Source organism: Canis aureus, chromosome 1, assembly GCF_053574225.1.
Source record: "Canis aureus isolate CA01 chromosome 1, VMU_Caureus_v.1.0, whole genome shotgun sequence".
NCBI classification, from domain to species: Eukaryota; Metazoa; Chordata; class Mammalia; order Carnivora; family Canidae; genus Canis; species Canis aureus.
In genome coordinates, this window is record NC_135611.1 from 44,971,961 (window position 1) to 44,982,410 (window position 10,450).

General features: G+C 38.2%; 1 long non-coding RNA gene across 2 annotated transcripts in view; it reads left to right on the forward strand.

The window, feature by feature from the left end:
• The first annotated feature begins 422 nt into the window (after positions 1-422).
• Positions 423-10,450, forward strand: part of LOC144314087 (uncharacterized) — a 33,346-nt gene continuing 23,318 nt past the window's right edge. For both annotated transcript variants that reach the window (XR_013379743.1, XR_013379738.1), the window contains exon 1: positions 423-549. This is a non-coding gene — a long non-coding RNA (uncharacterized LOC144314087). The remainder of the gene's footprint in view (positions 550-10,450) is intronic.

Here is a 10,450-nt window from a genome sequence, read left to right on the forward strand (position 1 = left end):
AGGCCCTGCCAAGCTCTCAAGACTCATTGATATTCATTCCTCTCCAATGGTTTCCTTTAAACCACTTCCCTTGAGACAAGTGTCCTCCTCCCTGAAACCTTCTCCCCTTCACCCAACCATTGAAAAAGTTCCAATTTTCCTTAAGACCCCAGCTTGAGAGACGCATTCTCTGAAAAACTGTTCCTTATCATCACATCACGAGCAACCCAAGAGAGAATTAATCATTTGGGGGGTAGTCCTACCTCTTTCCTTTATTATTGCTCTTATCATGACAAGTGGTGTTTATGTGTTTATCTATGTTTTCCATATTAGCCTGTGAGCTTCTCAAAGGCAAGAGCCTTGTATCACTCATCTCCATCTACAGAGCGGCTAATTCAATAAGTGCCTACTGAATGGAATGGAATGGAATAGAACAGAACTGTAATTAAGTCTAGAGTCATAGGACACAATTCCTTTTAATAACTTCAGTGGTGGCAAATCCTAATGCTTCAAGATGAATATATGATTGAAAAGAGATCAAAGCCATCTAGAACCTAATTTGATAACAAAGTGAGTAATCAGACTGAGTAATGCTGTTTTAAACAAAGGCATGTTTATAAATAATGAGATTAATGTCCTTCTGTATCTCATAAGGTAAATAGGTTCAAAAATCAGTCTTAATAATCTTATCACTAAATCTGTGCCTACTACAGAATGCTTTCATATGCAGATAACAGAATCTAGTTATTGCAAGTATTTATCCCTTCATTTATTCAACAAAGTGCTTTAAAAAAAAAAGCAAAAACAAAGTGCTTTCAAGAAAATGTGCTAAGCATCTGTGAGGATAAGTATACCCCATCACTACACAAGTCAGACTATAATAAATGATAAAGGTATAAACATTATACTTTGGGAAGACAGATTCTGAAGCTGGTCTTGTTTTATTTGGCAATAATTTAAGATTTTATTACTTTATTTTGTTGTGGTAAGAACACTTAATGTGAGATATACCTTCTTGGGGTGACTGGGTGGCTCAGGCGGTTAAGAATCTGCCTTCAACTCAGGTCATAATCCCGGGATCCTGAGATTGAGCCCCACATCAGGGTACCTGATCCCTGCTTGGCAGAAAGCCTGCTTCTCCCTCTCCCTCTACTGCCCCCTCTGCTTGTGCATGCACCCACATGCTCTTTCTGTCAAATGAATAAAATCTTTAAAAAAAAAAAAAAAAAAGATCAGTCCTCTTAACAAAATTTTTAAGTGTACAGTACAATATTGTTGACTATAGGTCCAAAGTTGTACAGCAGATCTCTAGGACTTACTCTACTTGTTTAACTGAAACATTATGCCTGAAACATTATTAGTAACTCCCCATTTCCCTCTCCCTCCACCCTGTGGCAAGTGGCATTCCGTTCTTTGATTCTATACATTTGATTTCAGATAACTCATATAAGTGGAATCATGCAGTATTTGTCTATGACTGGCTTATTTCATTTAGCACAATGTCCTCAAAGTTTATGCATGTTGGGGCACCTGGCTGGCTCAGTCAGTAGAGGTATGACTCTTGATACCAGGGTTTAAGTTCAAGCCTCACACTGGGTAGAGAGACTGCTTAAAAATAAAATCTTTAAAAAATAAATATTTTATTTACAAAAAAGTTCATCCATATTATCACATTGAAGAATTTTTCTTTTTTAAGGTTGTATACCATTGTATTTACATAAAATTTTCTTTAGCCATTCATCTGTCAATTGACATTCAGGTTGTTGCCACATCTTTGCTAAAATGAATAGAGCTGTAATAAACAAGGAAATGGTCCATTCTGTTTATGAAGGTACTAAAAAAGCATTCCGGGGAGCCTGGTAAGCATCTGATGCTTGATCTCAGTTAAGGTCATGATCTCAGAGTCAATCGTGAGATCAAGCCCCACGTTGGGCCCCATGCTGGGTGAGGAGCCTATTTAAAAGATAAATAAAAAATAAAAAAGCATTCTCATTGAATTGTTGTCTTTAGCCATCTTTAGTGCTAACTAGCTAAGGTGCAGGTGGTATGGTATATGGTGAAAGATGGAACTGGCAAGGAAGATTTAGGACAGATTGTGACAGCCTTTTGCTGCTAGTCTATGGTGTCATTTTATTAAAGAAAAAAAAAACAAAAAACAAAGGTGTGAAGCCTTTGGAAGTTTCTAAGTCCAAGGCAAGTAGAAGACCTATGTTTCAGAAAGGTGACTCTATCACCTGCGTGAAGGACAAAGTAACATCCTCAGGGGAAGGGATGAGACTGAAGAAGCATGAGAAGTATAATGACCTGTTAGGTAAGGCATTCATCTAGGCCAGCAAGTCTTACATTATTGGTCTCAAGACCCCTTTACCCTCTTAAAAATTACTGAAGACAGCAAGGAACTTTCATTTACATGGGTTATAGGGGTTCCATTTTTACTGTGTTACAAATTAAAACTGAGGAATTCTAAAATACAAGAATACATAAGCACATATTCTGTTAGCCATCAGAGACATGACATCATCATAGTTTCTATAGCTTCTGAAAACACCGCTTTCTACTCCTTAACGAATGAGAGCATGTGAAGAAAATAAGGTTCACTATTATGACAAAAATATTCTGATCTCACGGATCCCCCCTGAAAGGGTTTCAGGGGCCCCAGGGATCTTGAGAACATATTTTGAGAACCACCGATCTAGGTAACAGGCCAAAGGCAGAGGTAACAGTTAAGAAACACAGATTATGCTTCAGCAGTAGACTAAGTAGATATTGGGGACATAGTGAATGGGTGGTGGAGTTGAGTATGGTGGTTTGGGGGCAAATGAAGGAGAGAAAAGCCTAAGAATGATTCAGATTTTTATCTTGGAATGCAATGTGGATGGTGATTTTTTCCCCCAATCCCTCTCACATTTATATATGTGGTTGATAAAATAACATTTGTATATGCTCACATAATATTTCAAAGTGTACCTTAATTTTGGATTAAGAGGTATAAGCTTCCAGGTATAAAATAAATCACAAGGATGAAAAGTACAGCCTAGGGAATCTGTATGGTGATAGATGGTAACTACACTTGTTATGTTATTTTGTAATGTATATAAATGTTGAATCACTATATTGTATACCTGAAACTAATATAATATTGCATGTCAACTATACTTCAACTAAAATCTTTCAAAGTGTCCCTTAATTTTTTTTTAATCTTCCTACTGAGATTTTTTTTTTTTAAGATTTTATTTGTTTATTCATGAGAGAGAGAGAGAGGCAGCGACACAGGCAGAGGGAGAAGCAGGCTCCATGCAGGGAGCCCAACGTGGGATTCAATCCAGGTATCCAGGATCAGGCCCTGGGCTGAAGGCAGCACTAAACCGCTGAGCCACCCCGCTGCCCTCTACTGAGATTCTTAAGCAAACTCATGACATTCTAACTATGGAGATTCTATGGATCTCTTCCTCCTACCAACAGTAACTACTAAGGACTCAGTATAAATGCTCGAGGAGTAAGGGGTACCTGGATGGCTCAGTGGTGAGCGTGTACCTTCAGTTCAGGTCGTGATCTTGGGGTCAGGGATCCCACATCAGGCTCACTGCAAGGAGCCTGCCTCTCTGTCTCTCTCTGTGTCTTTCATAAATAAGTAAATAAAATCTTTTTTAAAAAATGCTTGATGAATAAACAGGCATTGGCTAAATGAACTGAGCCTAGTAAATAATTTTCTGAGCCTTCAGATAAACATAAAAACACAAATGTCTACTCTTACACAATGAATCACCTTTTAGATATTTATTGACATTATTTTCCTAAGGGGACAGGTTGCAACTCTGCCAGTCCAAGAACAATAGTACTAACCCAACTTCATTCTAAGAAACACCCATCACTTAACTGTGCCTTTCCTTCATTTAATTAGTTTTAATTTAAGTCTAATTAACAAGATTTCAACACAGAACAAGATAAAAGTCAACTGTTTATTTCCTGAACTACTGAATCAGTCTCTGATGATTCTGACTGAAACTAAACTCATATTTTAAGCTATAATTTTATTCCAAAGTCTTTATGAACCCTTCCGTTTTCAGCCCATTCACATCAATAAATGAGTTCAGTCTGCCATTTGATTTCAACCAGCCACTTCATTCCATTTTTTCTCACCCATCACTGTCCCAAAAAACTCAGACACATTCCCAGAATTCCACACTAGGTTTTAGGAAATGGTATAGTAATTAACATGTTTTTTAAATTCAGAAACTTTTTTCTCCTAACATGCAGAGCTGTTATGAGACTTTACGTCACGTTCAGCTATGTTCTTTTCCAACTCTCCATGGACTGCTCCTGCCATGTCCAATGGATCTTGTCACCCATCCTCTAATCAGCTTGTACACATCATGTTTCTGGGCCTTTCCTTGTTCTACTCCAATCTGGTTTGTTCCTCCCTCCTCTTCTTTTCTTCCAAGATATAGTTCAACTATTCCATCCTATAGGAAGTCTTCCCCAGTCCCTCCAGCCATTTTTAATCACTCCCTTCCTATAGCCTCATTCAAATTCATAGTGCCTCTCTAGAAGTTTGATATCCTACACTCCATGACTCATGAGCCCATGGGCTACTTTTATACATAAGGTCATGCATATAATCAGCCCTTCATAGTAGAACTGAACGAACAACAAAGATAATAGGAAAGAGAAGCTCAAACCTCATTAACTCAGCAGAAGTTTCCCCAAATCCCTAGTCCACATTTGATCTCTTGTCAATAAGAAAAACCTTCTCTGTAGCATTTAGCATGTGTTCCCAAATATGTCACTATGCCTTAAGAATTATTAAATTTCCACTTCACCTTCTCAGAGTGGATAATAAGGAAGCTTTTAACTGGACAAAAAAAAAATGAGATGTGACCCAGAACAATGAGTGAGCTAAGCATGGATCCCCAAATACTTTCTACATTGGTATTTGTCTCACCTGCTGTCCAAGCACTGTGCCTTGCTTTATGAGTGAATGTATGAAGGTCTATTACCACCCCCAAGAATACAGCTTACCTGAACTTTTCTCTGAGTTTTTTTTTTCTTTTCTCTGAGTTTAAGTTACTCCCCTAATCTGAACTATCCTTTTCCTATTCTTTCACTTCCTCCTTCAAGACCAAGTTCATGTGGTTATTCCTTCCAAATTTTCTTGACAAGAATCAGAAAATGTTAGTACTGCGACTTCTATTTCTATTGATCACAGCCTTAATTAACAAATGGGGGGGTGGTTACTGAGGCTAATTAGGTTAGGTGACTTACCTAAGACCACACAGCTGCCCCAGAATCCAAGTTGCTTGGATTTGTGATCCTATACCATTTCCACTTCAATATTTACTCACTTTATTCTGCTCTCAATCACTCTATCTGGTTAGAGTTTTTTCATGTGGAATAGAGTCCTACAATTCCTACTAGTGGATAAAGTCCTGGCACAGGATTGTGATAGTGTGATGCAACAGAAAACATGGCATATGGAGATAACCAAACCTAGACCCATAGGGCTCTACTACATTCTGTTTGATCTTGGGTAATTTATATATCTCTCTGAGCCTAGATTTCCCCAACAGTAAAGGACTAAACATAAGTGAGATCCAGTGGAGTGCCAGAAGGTTGGACCAGCCATCGAAAATATCAACACCTAAAACAGCCTACTGGGTTGATGATGACAAGTGCCCTAAGCTGGATGGCCTAGAGAGAATAGGCCATGTCTGTATAGCCCCCTTTCAGTTCTAAACAGTTCCTTCATTTTGGGATCTGGGATAATGTCTACTCTAGTAAAACACCAGCTGGTTTTCAAGAAGGGAAACATTTATGCTGCCTCTGCACAGAGTCATAAGGAAAAACAACAGATAGCCTTCCAAAGATCTAGTCCAAAGCACAAAAATTAAAAACTTTAGCTCTCTGCCAAAATGACTTCAAAATATTCTTGAAGAGTTCAAAACTCTAAAGCCTGACCTTATGGTCAAGGGCATCAACCTCCCAATGCAGCTATTTTCATCCTCTTACCCTGTCCAAAGGCCACATTTCCTTCTTGACCAGATATGATATCCTGTAACCCTTACCTCTGGGCCCCTATGCATGGAATTCAACTTTTTATCATTCCAAAGCAAAGCTAAGCACAAAGCCTGCTCACTGAACCAGGGCCAGAGTATGTCATATATCTACTTTTTAGAAAAAGGACTCTTTGTGTATTATAAAACAGAAAAGGAAGCCCTAAGTATGTTGCTTGTTTTGTGTGTTTATATTCACACAGTTAAATGAGTGGAATACTAAACCTTTCACAATGGAAACCTCAGAAGGCTGGGTGCAGCAATGGGCAGAGGTGAAATGACTGTCTCATTCTCTAAATACCTCTCATGTTTCCATTTGTACCAATGAGCATGTAGCTGTTTCTCCATTTTATAAAATAAACAATTCTTTTTTTAATGCATGCCATTTAGTTTTTAATAAAATGAGTGTCAGTTATTGTTGTTATTTTCATTCCCAAGTAGCCTTTACCTCCTGAAAACCAAAACCAGTGTAGGAGATGGGGGCACAGTTGTATCTCAGATTTACTATGTAAGCAATAAACTTCAAGTTCTCAAAAGTCTGATGGTAAGACTATTCAGTTCCCCCTTTTCTTTTGATTTAGAGATATAACTATATGCAGATTCACTTTCTCTGACCAATAGTTGATTAGTGATTGAGTAAACTGAAAAATAATTCCACATCTCAAAAGGGCAGCCAAATCAAAGTTTCTCATTTTTTTGAGATTACTGTTGATTGCTCCCTATAGAGCTTCCTTGGAGCCTATAGTGGACAGTGTTCGTACCTTGTCCTGTCCCTTTACAAGGCAGGTACCCGCGGTGAGTGAGTGTTGGCTGCTGGTGGCTCACAGATGCCCCCTTCTCTGGAGAACTGTCCTCACTGAGAACTGCCTCGGGGGTTAAGTGCCTCTCACCCCTCCCCAGGGGGCAGGGCACAGCCACTGACTGAGCTAAAAAAAAGCATAGTCCCCTTGCTTCCAGGTGAGATAACCCTGGAATGAACCCATGCTCCAGAGCTACCCTTGGGCTCCATTGAAAGGCATGTCTTTGCGATTTTCTTGCCACTTCCTCACTTCCTTATAGATTACTCTCTCAGTAAGTTACTTGCACTGGATAAGTACATCATTCTAATTTCAGGCCTAAAACAGTGCTTTGGGAGACTTTAATAAGGAATATTTATATAATTATAAATACATTTATAGTTGATATATAAATTTATATAATTTATATAATGATTTCATATAAATTTCACATCATTATTAGTTGACTAAGACCTACATCTCTTACAAATTATTAACAAAGAAACAACCAGCTCACCACTCCCCATATTCAGGTATGATAAAATCCAAAATGTTGTTCAGATTAAGAGTGAGATCCAATGCTCCAAAGCACAGAAATCAGAATAAAATGCAATTATTATGTGTCTCATACAAGGTGGGGTTTTGCTGTTGTCGTTGTTTGAGAGAGAGTGTGTGCCTGTGCATGAGGGATGGGGGAGGGCAGAGGGAGAGAGAATCTTGAGCAGGCTTCACATCCAGTGCAGAGTCAGTGGTGAGGGTCTAATACACAGTTGACAACTGAAGGATTTTTTGCCAAAATTTACTTGATTGGAAATAATGCCCAATTCAAGTATGAAATTGACAACCAAATGCTTGTAAAAATGTTCTTGAGACTTTTATGTAATTGCTTTAGATCTCAGAAAACCCACTTAACATATAGGGGTAACTATACAATTTGAGGGGAACAGAAAAAGGGAATTTAGGCCACACTCCAATGTTCAACTAGCCGTTGCAAATTCCCATGTGATCCTGACTCCATTATCCTGTCCCACAGCCCAGAGGAAAGGGTGGAGCCTGTGGGTCCCAAAAGAATCCTTTGTATTTCTGAATGCACCTGGAAGGCAGGACTAACAGCTATATAAAATAGTAATAAAAATACAACAAAGAATGTATTAATGTTTTAATGGAGCTTTTGAAATCTTAGCTGATAGGTTAATAGATTAATAAAGTAAAACAAAAAATAAAGTGAAAAAAACTGGCATGCTGGGCAATTATTCAAATAGAATCTATTTGTAATTCATAGGGTAAATTGGAATTTCCCTTTTTATAGAAGAAACTGTCTTATAGCATGAACTTTATCCAGAATAATTACATTCAAACAGAATTTTAAGATATAAAAACAAATTATATCCTTACCGACAGTGGCTTCAGAATAATAATGCTGAAAAACAAAAACTATACTACGTCACTTTCTGTGAAGAATTCAAGCAAATGATAGAAATGTAGTTTAATCATGTCTGTAATATATAAAGAGGTTAATCCTATTTTAAGTATTCTATGAGCTCTAACCATAAGACAAATTATATTTTAAAATAATTATCCATGACTTGAACATCTGAAGAGCATGTCTACATTTAAATGTTCAGTCCAAGGGAATATATATTTTTTCCAGTGAGGTTGTTGTTGTTTAAACAATTCAAGAGAGCTTCTTTTAGAATTACCTTCACAGAATACAGAATTTTCTTTTGAAATTTTTCAGTGGTGAAAAAATCTTTGCCCTTTGAGGTTGGATTTGACCTTCAAAACAGCCAGCACCTATTCTCAAACAAACCTGAGGAAAACTGAATAATAGGATTGTATTGTTAAGGCAATTACAGATGTGTGGTAGATGACAAGAACACTCAAGCATAAAATAAGTTAAAATGAAGGCAGCTGCTATATTCTGGTTTTCCCCACACTGGCCCAACTGTCTCTCTGGTTGTCAGTCACCATGGTATGTTTTTCAGATGGACACTAAAATCTGTTGAGCCTATCTGATAGCCCTGAAGTTCAGATCTCAGGACATAAATTGAATCACATAACAGTATTCTCAGCAGTAATCTCTCAGTGACTCTTTGTGGCCCATCTGCTTATCAATTATATTATCATAAATCTTTTTGTGGCAGTGATGAATGATAAGAGAATGGACCTTGGAGCCAGGCTGCTTGAGTTTAAGTCCCTGCTCCAATACTTACTATTAAAGCTAGTTAATAACCTCCTTGGGCTTCAACATCATCATCTGCTAAATAAACTGTACCTTCCTCATACAGTTGTTGTGCAGATTAAGTAATTTAACACATTTCCAGTTCTTAGAACAATGCCTGCTGCATAGACAACACTAAATAAATATTAGCTATAATTATTTTGTGTGGTAGCTATAAATGGCAAAGAATGAGAAGTTAGCCTTTAACAACAAAAACAAAGCAAAACAAAAAACAACCTTTTATTGATTCAGCCACTCTGTCCTAATCTAAGTCAAAGAACCTTTAAAGGATCAAAAGCCATACAATGATTCAAAGGGCTCTTGAATTTACAGGACACAGACAGTCCTTGAGAGGCATTTTAGAGTACCATAACTATAGATCCCAAAGTAATTTTAGGAACCTCCCAAGACACAGTGTTATTGCTATTACCAGAAAGTGCTGGCTGTTACGCTGTATTTTATTGAATATAAAATGCCACCAAACTGAAACAAGAATCTGTTTCAGAGATACTAACATGAAAAAAAAAAAAAGCATGCCTGAGAATCAATGAAACATGGTAACAGAAGTTTCTTTCTTTTTTTTTAAAGATTTTATTTATTTATTCGTGAGAGAGAGAGAGAGAGAGAGGCAGAGACACAGGCAGAGGGAGAAGCAGGCTCCACGCAGGGAGCCTGACGTGGGACTTAATTCCAGGATCATGCCCTGGACTGAAGGTGGCACTAAACTGCTGAGCCACCGGAGCTGCCCTTTTTTTTTTTTTTTTTTTTTTAAGATTTTATTTATTTATTCATGAGAGACACACAGAGAGAGACAGAAGCAGAAGCAGGCTCCATGCAGGGAACCTAACGTGGGACTCCATCCCGGATCTCCAGGATCACGCCCTGGGTTGAAGGTGGCGCTAAACCACTGAGCCACCCGGGCTGCCCTGGTAACAGAAGTTTCTAAGAGGAAATCTAGCTGTCCTCTTCCAGGTGGAGTCCCAACCCTGAAAAGGGAAATCTTCCCACAATGAAGTATGACAAAGGTGACAAATGAGCTTTGAGTTTAGCATAGTGAGAAGGAGAAAGCCCCCAAGGGAAGACCATGTTTTATAAGAGGTAAAGAAAATGCAGAAAAATGTGGAAAGTTTTGAGTTCCTAATGCAGGTGTTAAAAAGCTACCCAAGTGAATTCTGAAATGCAGAAGTATTTTTCCATCTGTGGAAAGAGTACATTGTTCCTGTCAAAAGAGAAACAACCACCCAAGAGGGAAGAAATCCCAAACTTCTCTCTCCATGTTGCTCTTTGGGTTTCTGGTAGCTCCAGGTTGGACTGCAACCATAATTACCCTCACCTGGGCCGCCTGGTCTTCATCTAATAATACCAGAGCCAAAATACTTCACAAATAGCATTAATAAATGAAATGGGTCAGTAGGTCTCAAAGG